The following is a 24,507-nucleotide window of genomic DNA, read 5'->3' as shown; positions in this document are numbered from 1 at the left end:
TATCTTGGGCTAAGAGCATAAACAAAGGGGAGCTCTACATCATCAGGAACTACTTCAAGAGCCACATAAGAAAATATAAATTACTTTGCCTTATCGGATTATAGGCCACAAAGTCAGCCTCATCATCAATTTCCAAAGTTGGAAATCTTGAACAGGTTTGTTCTTCCACATGAACCTATCATAGTGCTTAGGATTAGGAACAATTAAATCATCAACCACATTAATGAAAAACCTATCCAATTCATCCAACAAGTCCCTTTTTAAAATAATTCAGCATAATTTCATAACCACCTCCCTATCTTTCTCCAAGTGCATAGCCATCGCAAGGAACATCACAGCTATATTAGAATTGGCCTTGGTTCGGTCTTCATTCTTAATTACTTTGACCTTGACTTTTACTATACTTGATAAAACTTATTATAAAAACAATGAAGTTATTGTTGTTAAAAATTTATGACTCAAACTATAAATGCTAGCTAAAACTTATTCAAAATCAAATGAAGTTATTGTTGTAGACAAGTTAGGAATAAAACTGTAAATGTTAGATATTGAGATGAATAGTGTATAGAAAGGGTTAATGAAAAGGGAATTTAGATTTTACTTGTCTAATATAATGCATTGATGCTACTTGTAAGGAACCCTTTCGATTAATGTAGCAATTGAGCCAAAATACCTTTAGCCAAATTATATGGTACAAACCCTGAATTATGTTACTTACGTATAACCATGGACAAAAGGAAGAATAATTTAAATCCAAATATAAATATTTATACTATTATACTTTTATTGTAATAAGCATTGCAACTGATGGGGAATAAACCTATAAAATTTAAATAGTTGTTAAATACAAGATAAGAAAATGTATAGAGTAATTAATCAAACAAGACAACAAATGTACCTTCCCAATGCTATCTACATATTTCATTACCATATGTATTGCAATCCCACTACAGACAAGTCATACAAGAACAAAGTAACTATATAACTAAAGATGAAACAAAATTTAATTTGTAAAACATCTATTCTATCAAATGTAATGTATTAAAAATACAAGGAAGTCAATAAATTTGGTGCACCTAAGAGTGTGGTTGATAATCATGCTAAAAGTGATGAGTAAAAATCCATGATGAAATTCCTAACAAAGAAAATCTAAAGGTACTTTGTATGGAACATAATTAGGGTTGTATATATATTCCATAGAGAGGGTACAATAATAAAATTTCATCCCTTACCTCAGTAGAAATACTAGCAAAGCAAGTCAATAGTGTCACCATTACATAACAAGAATATAGATAACATGGCATTGGGCTATTGATAAATTGGAAATATTCTTCATATTATGCAATACTTTTACATAAAGCTAACAATGAATTCTCCAAACTTGATAATGTAAAAGAGAGAACATTGAGCCATTTGATGGTGGTGACAAAAAGGTAAAAGCTAGAACAACAAGATATCAATTAAGGAAATTATGTGTTAATTTTGTAGAACATTTAACCAAACTCATAAATAGACTGGTAAAATGAAAACTTATTCCTTTTGAATATTCAAATGTAGCACATATGATACTAGTATGTTTACAAACATTTTAAACAATCATACCGAACAATGTGAACGCCCTTGGAATTCTATGGTCGTAGGATATGAAGAAAAAGCTCTCAACAAAACTAGTCATATTTTCCATGCAATTATCATGAAATTAAAACATTATTTAAGTCATGTTCATGCATTGTATACATTTATCTCTCTATGAAGTAAAACCTAGGATATAAAGTAGTCCCAAGCCACTCCAATAGAGAACAAAACTGAAAGAGTAGTGAAGACAAGTCAAATGTAATGTGATGTTTATTCAATCATAATACATAAAATTATACAGTACTAGGACAAAGAGATACCATTGAGACGTCCTAATAGAACACAATACTTTTGGCATGATTTGAATTTATAATATTGTTGTCAGTCCTCCTCTAATCAACACCTGCTATGAATCATGTTCTCAGCCGTCCTCCAATCAATTGTTCAATAAACGCTGGCAAAGAAGAAAGTGCAAAGATTGTACAACAATTAAGGAGGAATTCATTTAAAAACTCTATAAATATATCGAATGCCTCATACCAACTTTTATTCCAAAGGTAATTGTAGAATTAAGTTCTTTTTTCCTGTAAATAATTATTGAATTTTATTGTGTAAATTTTATCAATATTTCTAATTACATTATGTAATCTATCATCAAGATGTAATAAACGAACTCAAAAAGAAAAATTGAATACTTTAATAGTAGTTGCATAAAATTAAATTATATCAATATTTGAAATTATATTTTATTTAAATTTTTAATAATAGATTATGATGTGTGATGCATAATGTTTAGTTAATTTTTTTTATATAATTATTATAAGAGATCTTTATGTATATATATGAATTGTAAAAATATTATATCTATTTAATCTTCGTATGAATATTATATTATCGTTTCTCAAATTTAAAAAATGTTTGCAAATCATTTAGAAGTCAAATTGTAGATAACCAAATGTCAAGTAAATCACTTAGTATTTATATATTATCTGTAAAAATATAATTGTAAAAAATTAGTTCTTAGAAACACAACTTTTTAAAATACAAATTTTTATTTTAAAAAGAGTTTTAGAAACTTTTCAATAAAACTCCATATAAATGTTAAATATCAAAAGACCTACAATTTTATTCAAAAATTATGTGGACTCATGTAATTCTTGGTTAATTGTTTACTATGAATTAGGTTTAATGTATTCAACAAAAAATGTAATTCAATTAACCTACCCTAGATTTATGACATATATCATATAATAAAAAAACTAGAGACAAAATTGCTTATTTTCTTTTGATGATTGATAGATAATTTTGGACCCGTTTGATAATAATTGTTGAATTATAACTCAAAAGCATGACTTGTCATATGGGTTGGAAGCTAGACAACAAATAATGAACTAAAACAAGCTTATAATTTAGTAAGATCGTATTCATAAATATAAAATATATCAATAAGGTTTGGGAGCATTGAAATTAATTTCACACATGAAATTGAGTTTGTACTTCCAAAAATGATTTTACAAAAGTGAAGTACTGAAATTTACTCAAGGTAAGTGTTAACTTTTTATTTTTAAATATACATGAACATTAATAATGTTGACACACACAAATTTTAAATAATCTATTGAATCATATCTAGGTCATCTCCAAAATAGGCACAAGAAAACATTCAAGACACATTTTAATGTGCTTTTATGGAATAGTTCTACAATGCTCTAATGAATGCTCCATAATAATTCTTTTACACAACCCCGGCATGATCTTAGATTTTTGCATATTGAACTAATGTTTTTTTCCTAATACAACAACGTAACACATAAATAAATATAAATTTAGACTAAGTCAATTCATAGTGGTTAATAACAGAGAAATATCCATCAATTTTAATAAAAAGTTAATTTTAAAGTTTGAAGTTCAAATCCATGACTTAAAAAAAGTGACCCACATCAAATTCACACTAGTGGATTTGATTTAAGATGATGAACAATAAATATGTAGATTAAAGAATCATCTCTTAAAATAAATAATGATAAAAAAATATAAAAGAAATTAAATTTAAAAAATAAAAAACTATTTATTAATTAATTGTTATATTTAAAATACTACTCAATATCTACATAGAATATAAAGAATATATTTACAATTTTTACCATTACACAGTTATAACCTTTATAATTATAAATCTTTTGTAAATCATTATTTTTCTCCATATACACCTGTCTATAAAAAAAAAATTCCAAACAATTCTAAATCTATAATTTTAAAAAGCTTAATAAGTACCTTTCTATATTATGTTGAAGTCAATACAATTGTAGGAAGTATGAAAGGAATGGAACAACAAAATTTTGACGTTAAGGCCACGATATTTCTGATCTCTAATTGCTGTCCCCACGCCAACCTGGAAAAGTTGTATACACCCTTTTTTTACACGTTGTTGCGTAAGAACAATTTGTCTTGACCTAAATTAAGACAAAAAAAGCTAACATTGAGTGTTGTGCTGTAATGGAAGTATTTAGAGAATTCAAACCAAAAATGGAGCAGTGTTGAAAATCACAATAATTTAATCTATATTTTCTACTATCTTGCTATCTGGTGATTCCCAACTTGGGCTTTAAAGATGTGTTCTTTTCCACTCATTCTTTTTTGTGAATATGTATAACATCATTTTATAAAGTATAATATAGACATTACTTATAAAAAACTGTGGGACTTAAAAAAATGTGTGCATCTTTAAATAAATAAATTTTAAAAAAATTGAATGATAAATATTTAAAAAATAATAATAATATGAAAATATTTTGGAAAGAAGATCTTAGAAAGATAGGAATATTTTAAGAAAATTTAAATTTTATATTAAAAATTTTATGAAAAAAAATAGGATTGAAAAATATTAATTTCATTACCATTTCATTGAAATTTAAATAAGCCTAAAATAAATCAAAATAAATTAGAGTTGTAGGTGTTCAAATGAAGTTGGAATTATTCATTAGATTGATATTTTTTATATGTAAATTATGTACACGAAAAATATAAGAACCTTGAAATGTTGATACTAACGAAAATAGGCCTTTTAAAAAATTCCAAATATTACATGTTTGAAACCCCATTTACTTGTCAAATATAAGTAACATTCCAGTAAATATAAGAGCTTAAATGAAGGTGATGATATTTAAACAAATGAATCATTTTAAAAATGACGTATGTTCAAAAATCTCAGAAAGAATGATATTAAAATGTAGGTGTAAGAGATATAATCCCTTTTCCAAAGAATAAATATTTCATGATTGGAAACATTATAAAAAAATTACAATATAATTTTACTTAAAAAAATTAATTTAAGTAGTCTTTATATTTTGATATAAAATGCTTATCATATATAAATAGATTTGAAATAAAAGTGGGGTTCAAATGAAGGTGGAGATCTTCAAATGAATGAAATTTTTTAAAATTTAAAGGATGTATGTTTAAAAAAATTATAGAGTAGGATACTAGAATGAAGGTACCAACAAAAAATTGTTCATTTTCTAATTTTAAATATTGCATATTCCAAAATCTTATTAAAAAGCTTTTAAATAATTATTTTTAATTATAAAATAATTAGGTGATCATTTTAAAAAATATAAAACCCTATGGAATTTAAGTAAAGTGGGGGTTCAAATCAAAGTGGAGATCATCAAATGAATGATTTTCTCTAAATTTAAATGAAGTATATTTGAAAATTTTATTAAAAAAAATTAACTAAAATATTGATTTTAATGATCCTCGTAAAACACTAGTCAAATATAAATAAGATTCAAAGAAAATTAGGGGTTCAAATGAGGTGGGGATGTTTTAATGAATTACTTTTTTAAATTTTTTGAATAATTTATGTTCAAAAACCTTATATAGAAGCACCTTGGAATGAATGTCTATAATATTTTAAAAAATAAATAAATTATTGCATGATAAAAATATATGAAAATCTTAAATAAAATTTGGTTTAAAATATTAATCTTAATGATCTTAATTAAATTTAATTTTCTAGAAAATATAAATAGATTCCAAATAAAATTAGGCATTGAAATAAAGGTGGGTTTTTCAAATGAATCAATTTTTTAAAATTTAATATTACGAATGTTAAAGTTCTCATAGAAAAGGATCTCTTTGTTTTGTTTTTGTTTGAGAAGGTTAAAGAAAACTTTGGAGCCAGTGATTACGGGCTCTGATGAAGGCACCTCTGATTTTGATTTGTTGATGTTTCCTAAGGACATCTCTAGCTTGAGAGACCTGTTCAGCCAAGGTAGATGAGGAAGGTTGTAATTGAATTTCATGTTCCAAAGAGTGGAGTTGATTAGTGAGAGTTTTTTCTAGAGATCTGTAATCCTTGGCTTTCTTCTGGCCAATAGTTTGGAATATTTTCTGCCAAGAGGAGATGTTCCTATTCCATCTGAGAGTGTGGGATTGGGGATGTTGAGCCTGCATGTTAAAGAGTCTAACCATTTTAATGGCAATTAAGACATCCTTGTCTTTCAATAGGGAGGTGTTGAGGATAAACTTTTTATTACAAGGATTGTTGTTGGAGATGGTGTTCCTAGTATTAATGATAGCTATGATGGGAAAATGGTCGGATAGGGTCATCGACAAGACAGCCACCGGGTTCTCCAAGTGGTTATGGGAGAAGAAAAAGTAATCTTTATTTACATAGAACTTGTCTGATCTGGAGTAGATTCGGCTAGGGTCTTGCTGAAAGTTGCACCAAGTGTACCATAGGGTAGAGGCTTCAAACTTGCTTCCCTCAAGGGGGTCAAATAACTACATTTGTTGCTTAAACCTACCCCAATGAGGTTTCTCTAGGCTTTTCCATTCGAAAGGAATACCCCCGACCTTATCATCTTGGTTTTCAATCATGTTAAAGTCTCTAGTCATAACCCAAGGGATACTCGGGAGGTATGCCAGCTAGTTCCAGAGGGACATTCTTTCCCTGGAATCACTAGGAGCATATATAGAACATACACCAAAACAAGAGCCTCTAATATCCAAAGTAGCCCAGACCACTCTGTTACATGGGGAGACACCCCTATCCCTCATGTAATTTGCCCACTTAGGGCTAATGAGAAGACCAAATCCACCCTTTCCTTTAGGATGATTGGTGCATATTTTGATCACATCTCTCCAAATAAAATCAAGCGCAATGTCAAGAGAGAACTCAACAACTTTAAGTTCTTGAAGCATCAAAACGTCTATATTTTTTTGATGGTTCAGAAACCTTTTAATAACAAACTTCCTATCAGACGACTCCAGGCCTCTAATATTCCATGAGATGTACTTCATGTGAGAAGATTAAGAGGGACTTCTAGGGACACCATTTTGATCTCCAAACTTTTTCTTATTCTTAAACCAACAGGTCTACCTTTCTTCTTAGCCATGGAGGATCCTTTCATGAGGTCATCATCATCCTCACTAAGTTCAATTGGCTCAGTCTTACCATTTGCATTTTCTTCAATGTTAAACCCAGACACTTGGGAGCCTGGAAAGCCAAGGAGCATTGAGCTAGACTTAATGTCTTCTAGACCCGTATTAGCATAGATAACTTCAATAGCATGGTTGTCCTCTATCTCATTGAGCATAGATGATGTCGAGGGGTTGGTGGTGTTAACATCAGTGGTAAACCCTGTAGGTAATGTGGAGTCAGAACGTTTAGGAGTCCCAGACCTGAGCATCATTTTCGCAGGATTATCACTCATGCTAACATCACTAGCACCATGATCAGATTTTTATAAATTTTTAACAATATTTTTAACCAAGGAATTGGTCAGAGTTTGAGAAGCAGTTGGTATGTCATCATTCATAGGGATGGGGTACTTACTAGTGGCCACCAATTATTTGGCATTTTGATCACCAGCACGGATTTGATTCAAGGCGAGTTGATGGGCATTTTTCCGTCTTCTCTTCCTTGATGTGACCATTTGAAAACAGTCAGAAGGTGAATCCTCAGGAACTTTTCTGGGAGCAGAAACAAGGTTGTGGGGTTCAGATATCAAAGTTGTGTTGTCAACAATCATTTGATTCAATTCAATAGGGTTGAGGCTAGGAGCTGAGTCTAAGGTGGGATTACTTTTAGGGTTAGCATCTTCACCATGAGAGTGAAGATTACATGGGTTTGGGATCGAATCCTTATCGGTGCTAGGGTTTTTAGAGGTTCGTGCTAGGTTAATGATGCTCTTTTGCTTCCTGCAGTTAATAATCGGGCAATTGTTTCGAAGATTCCCTTCTTTTTTGCAAAGAAAACAGGCATTTAATCCTCCAAGTACTTCAACAGGGCAAACAAAGGTATCCCTAGTGATGTTAAGGTTTAGAAATGGAGGAATGTTGATCCCAAGTTTGATAGAGATAAGTATTCTTGCATCAAGGTTGGGCACCAATTGCGTAGTTTCATCAACCTAGATTATTTTCCCAAATGGCTCCAATACCTAGGGAAGAAAATGCCAGAGGAAGGGAGTGACATCGTTAAGAATGACCCATCTAGGGCATGATAGCGCAAGAAATTCCTCATTAACCACCTCCGGAGACCAGGCTAAGGCACGAAAAGAGGTGTTCCCGACCGTCCAATATTGTTGTTTGAGGACTTCAAACTGAGACTCATGATTGTTAAAGAAAATAATATAAAGACCTTTCTGCAATTGCCTACAGAATGAAATCCTAAGCCCTAATTTCAAATTCCAGAGATTATGAAACCAATCGTCTAAGAATTTTCTAGGCGGGCATCTCTCAACATCAACATAAGCAAAGAAAATGGCAGTGTCACTTAACCTAGATTTTTCTGAAGCAATTTCTTTCAACATTTCATTGTTTGGCGAAATGCAGAAGGAGTTCATGGGGATGGTAGGGCTCTTACCTTCCTCATTGGGTCGTTCACCTATAGGAATCTTAAGAAATCTCACACTAGGGTGGACTCCATTAGTGGGCAGAGTGACGGTCTCAGAAAAGGTTTTTTTCTAGCTTGAGTGAGCCTGATCAGCAGTGCTAGAGCTATTAATGGCACAACCATCTGATTCTGGCTCCATTGTGAGCCATGGACGGGTCGCATGAGCGACCAGGGAGGATGCATTTAATAGTTAGGTCGAAAATGCAACCAAAGTACATTCAATCACCAAGGGGAAATAACCAGAGTAAAGGCAAGCAATAAATGAAAGAAAGAGAGAGAGAAAAAACCACGTGGAGGAGATTATCTCCTCCACATCATCACAGAGATGGCCACGTCACTCATCGCAGATGCTTCGCATCTGCAGTCGCCTCCATCTTTCAAAATCATAATTTCTCATTTTAAGATCATAAATAGTTGAAATTTAAAATAACAAATCTCCTTCACATCCTTCATTATGCAATGTGGGCTTTCTGGTTTCTACTTCCAGAAAATGTGGGCTTTCTGGTTGAAATTTAAAAGCACGTCATTGCTTACGACAGAACACAACAATTTTTGCATGTTTTGAATTTATAGTATTACCCGTGGCAAAATGTGAAACTTAATATACGGATCATCAAATACTGACAAAGAATTATTAGATTCCAAGTTTAAATCTCTTTTTTCTTCATGAACATTAATTAAAATAGAGCATGCTGACAGCATTGTAAGAGTAGCTCTCACTCATCCTCTAATCAACACCTGCTCAGATAATGAACCGACATTATCGGAATGAATCGTTCAATCAACGCTGGCAAAGAAGAAATAGATTGTGATGCGTGATTTCTAATATTTCAGATTACTTTTTATATGATTTTTATAATAAATTTGTATATATGTATATATGAATTGTAGAAATATTGTATTTATTTTATTTTACTATGAATAGTATATTAGTCTTTCAATTTTTTATTTTTTTAAAATTATATAGAAATCAAATTTCAAATAATAAAATGTTAAGCAAATTACTTAATATTTTTCTATTATATTAAAAAAATTAATTGCTAAAAATTAATTCTTAGTAACACAATTTCTTAAGAAATATTTTTTCATAAATGAAAACGTTTTATAAACTTTTCAAAAAAAACTTACATAAACTTTTAAACATCAAAAGACATATAATTTTCAATTCTTTATAAAGAATTAGGTTTAGTGAATACAACCAGGAATGTAATTCAGTGAATTTAGCATAGATTTATGAAATATCATATAAGTAGAAACAAAATTTCTTAGTTGCTATTTGATAGATAATTTTGAATCTAATTGATGATAATTTTTGAACTATAACTAAAAAGCATGACTTGTCATATGTCTTGGAAGCTAGACAACAAATAATGACCCAAATCATTCTTCTAGTTTAGTAATATTGTATTCATGAGTATAAAATATATCAATTAGTTATGGGATTGTTGAAATTAATCTCACACATGTAATTGAGTTTGTACCTCCAAAAATGATTTTACAAAAGTGAAGTATTAGAATTTAGTCCATGCCAATGTTTATTTTTTATATTTTTTAACATTCATAGACATTAGTCATGTTCTCTGTCACACACATCTTTTAAGGAATATATTAAATCACATCTAACTCATCTCTAAAATAGAACAAGAAAACATTCAAGACCTATTTTAATGTACTTTGATGTACTTACAATGTTCTCATGAATGCTCCATATTGTTTTAGACAACCCTAACATGCTCTTGGATGAATCCACATTGAACAAACTAAAGTTCTACTAGGAGCGAGCAATCAAATTTTTTTGAAAAAACTTGAAGATGTTCAAATTTTTTGAAAAAACTTGAAGATGTTCAAATTTTTTGAAAAAACTTAATTGTATTTAAAAAAGTTTATGTAGGACTTTTCAATATATATTTTTTAGTTATTACTGAAATGGTTTTTCTTTCACTTTTTTAAAATTACTAACATAAAAATACATATAAAGACAATTAATTACCGTATGGGTATTTGTAGTTTCAATAAAGAGAGATAATATAAAATTGCATGAATTACATTCAAAACCTATAATATTAGATGTACCAAGTGAAACTTCATAATCACCTATTTTGTGTACATCTAGATTCTTTAAAGATAGTAAACAAAAAGAGAGCCTATAATTATGAAAATTTATGTATGAAGGAGAAGATATAATTATAACATTAAGTGATGATATGATGAATCAATAATGATCCGGTCAACTAGTGAGAGGGAGGGAAGGGGGGGGGCTAAATCAGTAGATAGAAAACAAAGAAAAATTTCATCAAACTTAAACCATACTCATAAATCAACTTATGAACTAACTAGTTTAGATACTAAACCATAAACTGTTACTGCACTGTCAAGTTTACCAGTTGACTAAGATATCAATAAAACAGTGTAATCAAATCTGTAACTTAGATACCTTTTATCCAAAACATCAAAATACTTTACTATGATTAGTAATAGCTCATTTCAGATCACTTCCGGTCATCTAAACATGTCTTAGTGGTTTTACCAGTTAAACATATTAATCATATTAAAAACATACACAAAATCATTCACCACTTGACACAATGATTTTTGACGTGGAAACTCAAATGGGAAAAACCACGGTGGGGATAAATACCCAAAAGTATTCTGAACTCTTATGAAGTTCACCCTGTTAGGAGCTAACCCTTGTTAGCAGCTTTACAAAAATGTCCTATTAAGAAGAGATCTGATTAAGGATCATCCGGTTAAGGGATTGACTATAATACCCTGTTAAGAATAATACTCTGTTAGGAGTAACCTCAGTAGAGGATTTGAAATCCAAGATAATGGATCACCTAGTTAGAGGATTTAGATAGCACGAAGCCTGTTAAAGCTTACCTGGTTAGGGGATTTAATTGTTGTAATTGTTAGAGAACAACAGGGTGGTAATAGCACTGCTTTGCTTGATCAAATCCTTTTAAGCTCCCATCTGCCTTCAAAACATTTTGTAGATACTCCTCCTGGTTTGGCAACAATCAGACTACCACACATAACCAAATTTGCCAATACTATTACAAAACAACTCATCGACCTTATAAGAAAATACAAAAGGTCGGTAACACATCACAAAACCTAAGAACTCATAGAGATTAAAAACATATCAGTTCAAACATGACTGCTAGATTACATAGTAATCATCTGCACATTGTCCAAGATAACTTCGACCGCTCCTTGATCTCCACTCATCGAATCCTGTAACTCATCACATGGTTTCCACTTCATGCAATGCAATTTCTCATTCCCAAGATAAAACAATTATCTTCACCCGCTAAAACCACTTTGAAACTCATCGTGTGCAACATGCATACATGGCATAATCATCTTTACTCACCATTTGATCATAAATCATCATAACCAATTCTCCAAGCTCCATCGATTAGGGTTGATCTTATCAATAGGTCAGGGTTACCAATTGATCACTTTGCATGAAATAACAATACTGGTTTCCAACTGCTTCACTACTGGTTGCAAAACTGCATCACTACTAGTTGTAATACAACTCCATTATTGATTACTATTGACATCAATGACAAAACTATACTTCATTAATGCAATTTTTATGCAATGCCAACAATCACCCCTTTTGGCATTGATGGCAATATAACTATCAATACCACGTGATTGTGATGATTGAGAGTAATGTACATACACACGTATAGGAATCCCGGTTTAGATTTTCCATGTACTCTCCTTCAACTGTATCTCCATGTCTTCATCTAGTAATTGGCTACAATTAATCTCCTCTATCAATCATTGAGTTCTTCTACCCCTTTGACAACAATGCCAAACTGAAAGTAAAACATATAGTATCATACTTCACTATTCTGCAACTAGCTACTCCCCATGTGGAGTAGCTCCACTCAAAACCAATCCTTCTACAATATTTTCAACAAGCTCTGGGACTAATCTCTTCCACATCTTCTCAATGAACTTCATATAGGGGTACAACCCCTAGCTGACCTCTAAGATACTCAAACATTGCCTTAGGTAGAGGTTTAGTAAAAATATCAGCAATTTGTTGTTTAGAAGAAACATGCTCCAGTGACACATCTTTACTCTACACTTTCTCTCTCAAGAAATGATACTTTCTCTCAATATGCTTGGTTCTTGCATGCAACACCGGGTTCTTTGAAATATTTATTGTACTGGTGTTATCACAGAAAATCCTTACTGCTTTTGTAATCTTCAACTAAAAACCTTCCAGAATGTGTTTCATCTAGATTGCTTGAGTGCAATTCATGTATGTTGCAACATATTCAGCTTCAATGCTTGAATGTGATATGCAACTCATCTTTTTCCTTCTCAAAGATACAAGCCTTCCTCGAAGAAAGAATGCATGTTCGGTTGTGCTCTTCCTATCATGAACATTTCCTGCCTAGTATGCGTTTGTATAGACTTTTAAATAAAAATTACCCACATACGGATAGCATAATTCATAATCAATTGTTCCTTTCAGATATCTAAATATCCTTTTAGTTGCTACCATGTATGTCTCTTTTGGATTCTTTTGAAATATGGTAACTAAACCAATTGAATGAGCAATATCTGGTCTGTTGTGAACAACATAATGTAGTATCCCTATTATTGACCTATACTCCTTTTCATCAACTAACGCAGAATCATCCTCCTTAGACAGTTTACAACCTATAACCATTGGTGTTCGAATTGGTTTACAATCTTCTATTCCAAAAGTCTTCAATACCTCTTTCACATATTTGGACCGTGTGATAAAAATACCATTCTTCATCTATTGAATTTGCAAACCTATAAAATTTTTTATCTCTCCTTCCAGAGACATCTCAAATTCACTTTTCATCTCATTAGCAAAGTCATAAACATGTCATCATTGCCTCCAAAAATAATATCATCCACAAATACCTCACTAACCAGTATCTTATCTCCTTCAATTTTGAGATTTATATTGTTGTCTTCACTACTTCTCTGAAAGCCTATCTTTACCAAGTGTAAATGTAGTCTTTCATACCATGCTCTTGGTGCTTGCTTCAGTCCATATAGTGCCTTGTGTAGTTTGCACACTATATCCTTTGCTTTAGTCAAAGCATAACCATCTGGTTGTTCAATATAAACTTCCTCTTCCAATATTCCATTTCGAAATGTTGACTTCACATCCATCTGATATACTTTGAATCCTCTATATGCTGCAAATGCAAGTAGAGCCCCGACACCTTCCAATCTTACAATTGGTACAAATGTCTCACCATAGTCTTCACCTTCTTCTTGTGCATAACCTTTGCATACCAGTCTGGCTTTATTTCTGACTACTACTCTATCTTCATTCAGTATATTCCTGAACACCCATTTAGTACCTATTATATTTTTGTTGATCGGTCTGGGTACACGTGTCCAAGTATTATTTTTCTGAATTTGGTCAAGTTCTTCTTCCATTGCCTTGATCTAGTGATCATCTCCAAAAGCTTCCTTTGCTATTCCAGACTAAAAATTGGAGATCATACAAGAATTCTCTCTTATTCTTCTTCAGGTTGACACACCATCATCTTTATCTCCAATAATCTGATCAGGATTATGATTGAGTCTTACATACCTTGGAAGAGCATGATCATGGTCTTCTGGTTCTTCTTCTTTTTTGCTTTCTTCATCCTCTACAGAATCTACTTGTTCTGGTTGAACTGGTGTTGCGGTATTCATTTCACCAACTTCTTGCTTCACCTATTTCGGTTGCAAAATTAGAATGTAAGGTTCATCTTCCTCCTTTTCCTTACAGATTTCTCCTAAATCTTCTGGAAAGTCATCCACTCGAACTTTAGCACTTTCAATGATCTTATTTGTTTGGTTGTTGTAACATTTGTAGGCTTTTCTCTTGGTGTAGTAACCAAGAAATATACCTTCATCACTCTTAGCATCAAACATACCAACATAGTCACCTGTCTTGATAAAGAATTACTGCCAAAAATATTAAATTAACTAAAATTAGGTGATCTACCATACCAGTATTCATAATGAGTTTTATCCTTACCTCTTTTAACTAGTATCTAGTTCATTGTGTAGACAACTGTGCTGACATCTTCCCTCTAGAATGTCTTCGCTACACCTCCTTGTATTAGCATAGTCCTAGCAGCTTCAACAACTGATCGATTGTTCCTCTCTACAATACCATTCTGATGTGGTGTCCTAGGTGCAGACAGTTGCCTCTTAATTCCATTGTCTTCACAGTATCTAGTGAATTCCTTTGAAGTAAACTCACCACCTTGATCACTCCTCAAGCACTTTATCTTGTTACCACTTTCTTTTTCAACTAAGGCTCTGAATGCCTTAAACTTGCTAAAGGCTTATGTTTTGTCCTTCAAGAATGTGACCCACATCATTCTTGAGCAATCATTAGTGAAGATCATAAAATACCGGTCACCTTGAATACTCCTAGTCCTTATTGGTCTACAGAGGTTTGTATGAACAAAATCTAGCAAATGTTCTGCTAAGAAAGATTTTCTCTTAAAGGTTGAGGATGCCATCTTTCCTAACTGACATTCCTTAAATAGAGCATTCACCAGTCCAACTATGAAAAACCTCTTACTGATTTGGACTTACTAACTTTTGCAATATCAAAATTTACACACAAAACCTTTGATGCCAAAGCCAACTATCATCTACTTTAGCAATTAAGCAGCTATTGGCAACACTCATGATAATTTGTTGAGTGATTCTTACTTAATACTATGGTATCTATTTTTAAAATAATTAAAAGATCTAATAACATGAAACATTGAAACATCACCAGCATACCAAAGACCCACTAACTTTATGAACATTTTAATTGTTCCTTCCTTTGAAACCAAGCATGCTGCGAAGGTCATTTGATGGCAGTACAAATGAGCCATGGTTTGGAAGGTAGTAAAAGTCCAATGAATGTGGGCAAATCATACTGCTGCGAAGGCCATTTGATGGCAGTACAAATGAGCCATGATTTGGAAGGTAGTAAAAGTCCAATGAATGTGGGCAAATCATACTTCCGTAATTTATTCTTGCAACCAACTGATTAGTGATGAACAACTTCACACTTCCCACTACAGCCAGCAAGAGGACAAAAGATCATGGACCACTTGCTTTTTGTGAATTCTGAATCATTGATTTAATAAACACTTGTTTATGTGAATTATTAATCATTGATTTTAAAAACAGTTCGTCCATCTGAGAAACCCCTTCAGCATAATTACTTTAACTTCTAAATTTTAAAATTTATTTTTGTTTAATTATTTATCTTAAACTGTGACGCAAATAAATTTTCAGGGAATAAGCTCATCTTTCTGACAGAATTGACTTTAAATAGAGCAGTCTCTCAGTATTTGTTAAGAGTAGCGCCTGTTTGATAGGAATTACTGTTCAACAATGGAGCGCATCGGTGTTGATGTAATTACTACTCCTTCAGACAATGGAGGGGCAATGTTGTCTGACATTGTCTTGGAAGGAATGAATCGCTCAATCAAATCTGGCAAAAGAGAAAGCGCAAAGGTTGCAGAGCAATTGAGAAGGAATAAAATGAGACAGCTCTATACAAATCTCGAAAGCCTTATACCCACTGCTTTTCCAAAGGTAATTACACAACCAAATCCCGTGGTTCTTAATCGAATATAATGTATGCTTGTAACAGTATTCTTTTCTTCGTTCTTCTTGATGAAAACTATTGGACATTGATGAAACATAATGTTTAGCTGTAGAAAATTCTTACTGTAATGTTTAGCTGTAGAAAATTCTTAAATCATATCTAAGATTTAAGTGATCAGGCACCATATATTTCAGGCTGATATGGAAATCAGGCTACAATGTTTAGATTCTAACAATATTTCTGATTAATATGGAAATCAGGTTCTACATAGATTTTAAGGGATTTCACAATAGTCCAGCCACTTTTTTGTTCCAAGTGAAATATTTAGATTATGTTTTTTCAATTAAAACTTTATTCTAAAGTTCTTTTTATATTTAATATTTTTAATTTTATGATTAATCGTAATTAATAAATGTGTATTATATAAATAATTGACCTTTTTAAGAAGTGAGTGTTTGAAATATATTTTTTATGTAGTCTTTTAATGTTTAATCTTTAAAATAATATGTATTTGATTAATTGTTTCAACATTATTTGTAGGGTGATCGTTGCAAGTTAATGGAGGAAGCACATAACTATGTGAAAAAATTGCAAGATCAAATAAATCAATTGAATCAACAAAAGGACCATCTCAATGCAATTAAAAACTCTCTGAAGCTGGTAAATCAAGATACAAATTTTGTGGAGGTGAATGTGGAAGTAGGAACAAAAGATGCAACTATTATTATATATGGCTCTAGAAAGCTAAGATGCCTTTGGAAGATAGTTGAAGAAGTTGAAGGATATGGTCTAGATGTAGACATGTCACAATTTTCTACAAGCAAATGTTTCGTATACATCCACATTCATGCAAATTTCATAGAAGATATGAAAGAACATGACCTTATTCAACTTCAATCCTCTCGAAAAAATAAATTGCTTATGGTGTATTAAGTTAAAATAACATGTAATATCCACTTGAATACTTTTCATTTTAGTAGTTCCAATTTAAAAACATGAGACAAGGATATGAAAGATGAATATGTTGCATTTTTTATATCTACTTTTAAATAGATTAATGTTTTAATTCCTCATAAGTGGAAGCTATTATTAATGAAAACACTTGGTTAACATGAAATAGAAAAATAATGTATTTTAATTATAATTTTTATCATTTGAAAAATTATTTTGTATTATCTAATTTTCTCTAGTAAATATTCTACTTAATTATTCTTTTGTACTTTAACATTTAAATTTAGATTTTTAAATTAAACAATTTTAAAAGATATATTAAACAAGAAAGTGTAGCGATACATAATAATTTCTCTTTTTAAATTATCTTCTTAAGAATGGTCTATCTTTAACTTTTCCACATAGAGTTGTTAGAAGTATTAATTGTAAAGCAAATCATATTTTGAACAATGCGGTGGCTGAGGATAGAAGGGATGTGAAACTAAATTAAAGGTAAAGTTTGTTTAGGAGAGGCACAATGATAGGAAGTATGTTTAATAGATGCCTTTTTCTTAAAGAATAGACCATTAATAGCATGGATGGATAGGGACTTTTGGATGATTGACTTTGTAGGAAAGAACAAATTTCCAAATACAATCACAAATCATACTAGAAATTGGAGGAGTTGTCTATAAATAAATATTAGTGGGAAATCATAAAAATCTATACTACTGAAATAGAAGGGTGAAATTCCTTCTAAGAGTGTCTCCAAGTTCTTAAAATAGACTTACAAAATCCCACAAATCACTAAATAGCTTAGCTAAATTTTCTAATAAAAAGGCTTTTCTTGGAGATGCTATGAGTTCTAGGTATTTCATATGTTTGATTATCTATTTCTCTATAATGTGCTCAAGAAGTTTTTTCTAAATATTTTTTTAAGTTTTAATAAAATATATAGATCAACAACATGAATCAACTAGCTCTATTAAATAGAAGTGGAAAAACTAAACCCATGTCAAAGAGACTAGTCATATCATTGTAGCAGAAAAGATACCTCACTCTAATCCTTTCAATGTTATAGAATTTGATGACGTGTAAAATTTAACTAAATTCTTTAGTAGTACTTTTATGTTTTTAATTGATATTGTTCAATAATATTTAACATAATTATTTTTAATATTATGTTTATTAAGAAAATTTCAAGGATTTGTCTTGTAAATCTTACACAATCTAACTTAGAAACTAGACAAGTTTCATGCGTACAAGGAACAAAAATGTTATCTCTTGAAATCTAGACATTATTATAGTGCATTAAAGAAGTTCCTACACATCCTTTGCATAATTGGTATGGAAAAATGAGGTAGATGATTACTATGAGACATCTACAATATATTTTACTTCTTCCCTAGGTTTTGAATAACCAAAGGAAAAATCATATCACTTCTTAGATAGCCTCCTCTTCTACTTGATTGATTGGCTTTTTTTGTATGAAATGCTTAGTTGAGAACCCATGTGAGACAAATTTACATTATAATTATTTAAGATTTATTGGCCATGAGAGAGTGTTTTGGCTTTGATATTATTGTATCGATGATATTATTTCTCCATATGTTGGGGTTTGTCTATAGTGAAATATGCATCTATTATGCTAAAGTATACTAATATGGTTTATTCATGAGTAACAACATCTAATGATATTGTCTTGAACATCATTGAAAGTTTGAAGAGTTTTGAGAATGAAAATCAAGTTGTAATATGGATTCATCTTTCCTTTTGAGAAAATTTTAATATCTTAATCATGTTTTGATTAATAAAAGTGGGATGATCCCACATTGCAGCTGTTAGCTGCAAACCTCCTACATGGGAGGTCTTAAGTTCAAATATCAAAAGAATTTTTCAATATAAAAAAAGAGGGGGGGATAGGTTTGTACCATTCCATATCCAAAAAACAACACCTAGAGCGCATGAGAGATGCACAACCAACATTGCAAAATTATTTTTAGAGTATATTTGGAGTGACTAATGAATATTATAATTGTATATTCATATTTTTCTTATTAGAGTGTGATTCTTCCATATTTAATAAATGACATCTATTGTGTAAACATATCATGGTAATATTTTTAAATTATGGATATTATAGACACTAAAAGTATTCCTCATGTTATCATCCTTAATTTATTAAATATTCATCATATTAATCATCACATTTATGATCATCTATTACCAATTATCATTTATTACATCATTATTATTAATTTTTATTTTATTAAATAATATTTTTTCAATTAATTAAATGAGAGCTAATTATCTATTTTTAAATAATTTCTTTTTTTTCAACTCATCAATTAACTTATTCTTTAAATTAGCGAATTCCACATTAAAAATACTATGAACTAAATTAAATAATTCACAATTATCTTCTCACAAGTTAAATCTTTATTTGAATTAGAAACTTCGTTAACCTGAAGTTAACTTCGTCTTCAGATGGAAATGTATACCTCTTTTAATCTATTTGTTAAATAAAATAATTTATTCCTTTTGGCTTATCAATTTTTATTTTTTTATTTTTTTTGAATGAGTTGACTCTATAAAAATAGCTAAGTTAGTTGAATTCTTAATTCTTACTTTTCCTCAAGAAATCTATAAACTCAATTATCCCTTCACCAATTTTATATCCCTTATCTTAATGCAAATTCAATTTATCAAAATAAATAATCAAATCAAGCTAGCGTTCTTTATTTTTTAAGTTTGTAGTAAGATCAATACCTAGGAATTAGATTTGTTTTATTTTTATATTTTCATGTCTTTGATATTTATATTTATATTTTATTTCATTTCTTACAAATATATTTGTTGGTGTAAATAATTATTCATCGTGGATATTATTACACTTTAATTAAGTTTACTTAGGTACATGCATTTCATAGTGGTTTGGGTATGAAATACTTGGGTGCTTGTGCCACATTCGGATAGTGTGTATAGGAGAATTTTTACCTTTTATGGTGTTGATCTTGTTACTACTCTATCATATCCACCTCATGTGGAATATTTTATTGTTTCTCCTACCTAACACACCTATTTCCTACCTACCCTTGTTTCTTATTGAGCCACATGTCATGTTTGTATGCTCACATATCCATATAGCATTTTCTATATATGTAGGCTCATCTATATTGTATGTAACAACTTTTAATGATCTAGTTGATCATATTTTGCATCTTGATAGAATACATTTTATTCCTATCATCTATTTTGTCTCTCTTATTTGTGCTTTCCATTGCCTCTAGATCTTGGCAACATCTCACATGGTATGTGAGCCATTAGAGTGACATTGATTTGCCTAATGTCTACAAGAAGGATGATTCATCAACTTCCACATCCTCACAATCAAAAAGTAACGAGCAAGCATTCATCGCTTCTACGAGTGGGAAGACTCACTCTTTTGGGAAAAGAAAAGGAAAAGCTCTTTGTGCTACTACAAGTCATGATTCAGGGAGATGGCTTCTAGATTCAAGGGCTTCTCATCATATGGAATCCTCACAGTCTATGTTCTCTTCATTTGAGCCTTGCACCATGCCGTAGATATTGATGGGCAATCATACATACATGGATGTAATTGGGAAAGGAACTATTTCCATTGGGGATAAATCCTTCAATTATGTGTTGTGTGTACCCCATTTTACAAACAATATCCTTTCCATCTATCAAATCACACATGGCGCAACTAAGAGAACTAAGGAGTTCACACCTGAGTCAGTTTTCATTAGAGACTTGGAGACTAGAGCTATCATTGCAATTGGGGTGGTTGATCATGCATCTCGGTTATACTCCTTTTCAAATTTTGTTGATAATGATGATTTCACATATGATGATTCTACACATGATGATCACACTTCTTGTGATGATTCAAATTTTGAGGAGAACTATGGGTACTTGAACTTGGGGATTCTCAAATGCGACCCCGTTCTTGAGCCTTGTGTTTCATCTCCTCCTAATGATATCACATAACCTATTGTACGTGATGATGTGGATAGTGCGACAGTTTTGCCTTCATGTGATTTAGTACAATAGGATATTTATTGTCTTCCAGCTTCAGTTTCTTGGGATGATTATTTGACAGACATTGCAGGTTTGTTTGTAGAGTCCTAAATTGTATATTTCAGAGACATCATTGATGATATTCATCTTCTCTTTGATGAAGATGATCCTTATTTGGTTGTTGCAAGGGAACACTCTGACCCTCTTGTTCATTCTCTACATGATCATTCTTTCGAGGTTGACATGATTGTGGATACTTATGTACAACAATTGGAGGAGGTCTCTTTATGCTTTGAGGAGACATATGAGTCTTTGGGACTTGTTCTACATTCATGTCCACTAGATCTTGGAGTACCTTTTTCAGCAGTGTGGAGCAGTTTACCACCTCTGGAGGGGGTATCTTTCATCATCAACATGGGGACACTTGAGCAGTTTTCAGAGACTTCATTCATCATGATTTTTTTCATAAATCTTTCCTTCATGATTGGGGAGACTTCATGGATACACCTTTGGTTTTGTTTCTTATTAAGGGGAGGAATGTTGTTAGACGTTTGTGGAGCAGTTTCTTCATACATCATCGAGCTTCTATCATTGGTGCAGATTCTAGATTGAGGGGGGGCTACCTAGCTTCTCTTCTTCTCTCATATGGGGGGAACTTTTTCCTCACATGGGGTTTTGTTCCTCACATACTTCAATGAGAGTTCTCTTGTAATGTTTTCCTCTCTCTTTTGGGGGAGGGTTTTTTCCCATTAGATTTTTCCCCCTTTCCCCACTTTGAGAGAGATTTAATTGCATTGGTTTACTTGCATTTGTATTTGTACATGGGTACCTAACATGGCCTCATAGCTAGGACCCATCTTGCATTGCTTAGTTGCATTGTAGGCTTAAGTGCATTTCTCCTAAGTTGCACCTAATGGGGGGTGTTGGTGTAAATAATTATTCATCATGGATAATATTACACTTTACTTAATTTTACTTAGGTACATGCATTTCATAGTAGTTTGGGTATGAGACACTTGGGTGTTTGTGCCACATTGGGATAGTGTGTGTAGGAGAATTTCCACCTTTTATGGTGTTGATATTGTTACTACTCTATCATATCCACCTCATGTGGAATATTTTATTGTTTCTCCTACCTACCACACCTATTTCCTACCTACCCTTGTTTCTTATTGAGCCACATTTCATGTTTGTGTCCTCACATATCCATATAGCCTTGCCTATATATCTAGGCTCATCTACATTGTATGTAACAACTTTTAATGATCCAGTTGATTATATTTTGCATCTTGATAGAATACAGTTTATTCCTATCATCTATTTTGTCTCTCTTATTTGTGCTTTCCATTGCCTCTAGATCTTGGCAACATCTCACAATGTTAAAGGCCTATTTAAAACATATTAATCTCTCCTTAGTGAGAAATGTAACTCACCTACAATGAAATTGAAAAGAAAACAAATGGCCATGGCCAAATGTTTTAAGTTAAAAATTATAAAACAAAATATAAAAGGCTCACTTGTATAAAATATAAATCCATTGAAATAGAGTATTCATGTTATAATTTTTTATTCCACATATTATGAACCTATATGATTTCATTTGAAACACTTTTAGCATTTTCATAGAGTAGATTTGTTAATTTTAAAATTATAATATCAAAAGAATAATTTATATTTAAATAATAATTTTTACATTGAAGGTGGTTCCTAGACATTAAAGGAACCAAACTCCTTCAAACAAATTAATGGTTAAGGCTAGTACTGAAGAATTCAAGGCCATTGAAATAGTCTTGGTTGTTCTTTATACCTTCATCATCAGTATCACTATCAATGAAAATATTTATCTATATTATGAATATAAAAGTGAACTAAATGATAGTGTGGATTTTATTTATGACATGTAAATTTGTTAAAGAATATTTAGCTATTAGTTATTTTTTGCTGAAATTAACTTAGGAGTGCTTATTCTAGTCATTCACCTAGTTTAGTTTTTCTACATATATTTTAGCTAGAGTTGATATTTTTTCAGCTCCTCATGCTTTCACTTTAGTACTCCTCAATTTAGCTCTATGATTTATTTATAGGCACCTCATTATACAATTGTAACTCATTTATGTCTTTTTTTACTTTTGAGTAATATAACAATATTTTGTGCAAATCTTGTTTGTGGAAGGTGTTATTGCTTGTTGTTTTATCTTGCAAGCTTGTGTTGCAAAATTCAATGTGGTATCAGAGAACAGGTTTGGCAAGCTCCCTTTTTCAATTTTTGAAGGTTTCCTTTACTCAAAAATGTTGGAGATTCCTAGATTTTCTTTTCAATGGATCTAGACATGGGAAAATCTTTTATATTTTGGAACAAAAATGGATATCAACATTGCATCCATAGAAATAAAAAACCTCAAGATTGATTGTTATGTCATCAAAATTGGAGTAGTTGAAAAATTAAGTCAAATTGATTGATGACACATTTTTTGAGGTAAATTGTAAAGGTAAGAAAAAAATCTATTTAGTTTGGAGTGAAAAGGACCTTGCCATCACATCTGGAGTGGCCAAGAACCCTAAAAACACCTACCAATTTGTCAAAATCAAAGATAGAGAATTTTTTTGTAAATTTTTTTGGGGCACGGAAATCAATAATTTAGCATACTCTACAAAAATCATAGGTTTGTTTACAAAGTTCCATCACTCCTTTTTTTATTTAAAAAAAAAATTATGAAAATCCATGTGGAGGCATGCTTTATATGGGATCAATTTTTATTAAAATAAATCAAATCAAAGAGGGTTCAATTTTTTTTTGAAGTGGACCACTAAATTTGTTGTACCTAAAAGGTACATGGGTACAACAGTCAAATCAACAACTTTTGACCTTGTATTTTCTATTTTTTGTAAATTTAGTGCCCCCTCAAGTTTTAGCACTTGCTCTATAGTTAGCTGGGGTTAACTATGAGATTTTGCCAAGACCAAGAGCTCAATGAAAAGTAAAATAGAGAGACAAAATATATGATAGGAATAAACTATATTCTATCAAGATAAACATACTGATCAACTGGATCATCAATCAATCAAATTAATTACATACAATATAGATGAGCCTGCTTATATAGGCAAGGCTATATGGATATGTGAGCACACAAACATGACATGTGACTTAATAAGAAACAAGGGTAGGTAGGAAAGAGGCATGGTAGGTAGGAGAAACAATATAATATTCCACATGAGGTGGATCACCCACCAAAGGTGGAAATTATCTTACAAACACTATCCCAATGTGGCACAAACACCCAAGTGTCTCATACCCAAACTACTATGATATGCATGTACCTAAGTAAACTTAAGTAAGGTGTAATAATATCCAACATGAATAATTAATTACACCAACACCCCCCTTAAGTGCAACATAGGGGAATGCACTTAAGTCTACAATGCATCTAAACAATCCAAG

The sequence above is a fragment of the Cryptomeria japonica genome, chromosome 7 (genome assembly GCF_030272615.1).
Source record: "Cryptomeria japonica chromosome 7, Sugi_1.0, whole genome shotgun sequence".
Lineage (NCBI taxonomy): Eukaryota > Viridiplantae > Streptophyta > Pinopsida > Cupressales > Cupressaceae > Cryptomeria > Cryptomeria japonica.
Note: the sequence above shows the minus strand (reverse complement) of the source record.